The following is a 2,812-nucleotide window of genomic DNA, read 5'->3' on the forward strand; positions in this document are numbered from 1 at the left end:
ATACAGCTTGCCAATCCCTTCTTGCCTGCAAAGTGTCTGTTGAGAAATCAGCTGATAGTTTTATAGGCACCCCTTTGTAGGCAACTCTTCACTTCTCTCTGGCTGCTTTTTGGATTCTCTCTTTATCTTTCACCTTTGGCATTTTAATCATGATATGTTTTGGTGTGGTCCCCTCTGGGTCCAGCTCGCCGGGGACTCTCCATGCTTCCTGGACTTGTACGTCTATTTCCTTCACCAAATTTGGGAAGTTTTCCTCCATTATTTTTTCACATAAGTTTTCAATTTCTTGCTCTTCCTCTTTTCCTTCTGGCACCCCCATGATTTAGATGTTGGCAAGTTTAAAGTTGTCCCAGAGGTTCCTAAGCCTCTCCTCATTTTTTTTTTTTTTTCAATTCTCATGTCTTCATTCTGTACTGATTGACTGTTTTTTTCTTCCTTATGTTCCAAATCACTGATTTGAACCCCAGTTTCCTTCCCTTCCCCATTGGTTTTGTGTGGATTTTCCTTCGTTTCACTTAGCATAGCCTTCGCTTCTTCTTGTATGCATTTGCCGTACTCAAGAATATCTGTCGAGCCTGTGAGCATCTTCATCACCAGTGTTTTGAAGTCTGCATCCGTTAGGTTGGCTATCTCCTCATCGCTTAGTTCTCCCACTGGAATCTTGATCCATTCCCCCTTTTGGGCCATATTCTCTGTCTCCTCATCTTGACAGGCTCCTGTGTTTGTTTGCCTCTGTGTCTTAGGTAGAACTGTCACTTCTGCTACGTTGTAAGGGGTGGGACCTTAGGGATTCGTACTGGGTGACCCGTTTCACCACGTTGTGGCGCTCTATGTGAGGGAGGGGTCTGAGAGGGAACAATGCTGCTTGCCCAGCACTTGCCCCTTTTCCAGGCACTTCTCCCACTTCCGTATGGGACTGGCGCCCCTCTAGCTATTACCTTGACCATCGTTCCCAAAATGAGTGGGTCTGTGGATATTCTAGGACAGTGGGGGCCCTTTAAAGAAGCAGACTCTGCTAAGAGACCGGCAGTTTCTGCCGCCACCCCAACCGCCACTGATTTGCACAGTGAGAAGCAATAAGGCTTGATTTTCCCCAGTGCTGGGACTGTGAGCTTCAAGGTCTGGTGAGGAGCTGGGAACACTCCCCAGGTGTCCCTCCTGACTTTTTCAAATGTATGACTGCGCTTTCCGCCAGCCTGCCGCTGCTGCCACCACCACACCGTGCCCTCTCCACCCCAGCTCTTCCCCTCCTACCTGTCTGGATGAGTATTTCTTCTTTATATCTTTGTTTGCTGGACTTCCATGTAGCTTGATTTTCTGGAACTTCTGGTTGTCTCTAGTTTTCAGGTAGTTGTATTCCTTTTTAGTTGTGGAGGGAGATGCAGCATGTCTGTCTACACCTCCATCTTGGCCGGAGGTCCAATTCTTAATGCTTGGTTAATTCTTGACACCAGAAAACCTATATACAAGTATAGGGACCTGATTATTTTAAATATTTTTTCAAAAAATTATTTTTATAGAGAGGGGAAGGGAGGGAGAAAGAGGGAGGGCAATATCGATGTGAGAAACATTGATCCATTGCCTCTCATATGCACCCCAACTGGGGACTGAACCCACAATCCGGGCATGTGCCCTGACTGGGAATGATCGTTGGTCTTTTGCTATTCAAAACAACACCCAATGAACTGAGCCATGCCAGTCAGGGCGGAACCTGATTTTTTTAACAAGTCACTTTGGAGCATAAAAGGTACATAATTATTGAATACTATTACTTTTTTGTATATCAATCAAAATTACACCTATTTTTGTCAGATCAGCAAGAAATAAATTTTTTTGGTGTGCCACAGAATTTTAGTAATTAGTTTATGAGATGAAAGAGGTTGAAAATTGCTGACTTATATAACTGTCAAGTTGTACATTAAATTTTAAATGTTTTCTTATTTTAAAATAAAACTAAATATAAAGTTCTAACATTTTATTCCTGTCCCCCAAAGGATGCCTTTTCACCTGCCCCTTGACAAATAGCTCTCAGTTGATCTATGTATCTTGGTTTTCATTACAGCATTTTCCACTCTGCACTGTAGTTGTTTCCTGACTGTACCTCTTGCTCAATCCATGGGCCGTTTGTACCGCCACATCAAACACCACTGCCTTCAATTGTAAAGTCCATTGGGAGGGGGGAATGTTGAATTTTAATAATTATTTATCTGCAGATCTTAATACTGTCCCTGGCATATAGTAAGAGCTTAGTAAATATGTTTTGAATGAGTGAACTACTCTTACTCCCCCTCACCATTACCATCACCACCCTGATGCTTCCATTTTCTGCTCCAGAATTCCAGCCCTCTGTCAGTGAATCATGTCCCATTGCTATTGACTCCTCTCAAACTTAAGTTAGTAAGGTCATGTTCTCGTTCTTGCCCCAACAAAAGACTTGGGATTCCCAATACATATATGTTAAGAGGAATTTCCCACACACACAACTCATACTCAAAAGTGTAGACTAATTATGGGGACCACTGGATGAACTGTTCCATATTGTACCACCATTACATTCATGGATAAAGCTGCAAGAAAAGCAGAACTGAAATGATTCCTCAACTTAACTCAAAATAAATCAAAAGAATGCCTAGGATTCAATGCCAGTGTTCAAGGAAAATGTTTTAGCATCAGAATCAGATCCTTGGCCTTCTGGGTTCTAGACACTGTACTAGAGCCATCCCAGTCCCTATAACCAACCTATCAAAAGTGATCTCAGATAGGGTACAGTAACAAAACACTGGAGCTCTTGCCCATTTCTTTGTAGCATTCA

Source organism: Furipterus horrens, unplaced genomic scaffold (genome assembly GCF_987537825.1).
Source record: "Furipterus horrens unplaced genomic scaffold, mFurHor1.1.pri manual_scaffold_6, whole genome shotgun sequence".
NCBI classification, from domain to species: Eukaryota; Metazoa; Chordata; class Mammalia; order Chiroptera; family Furipteridae; genus Furipterus; species Furipterus horrens.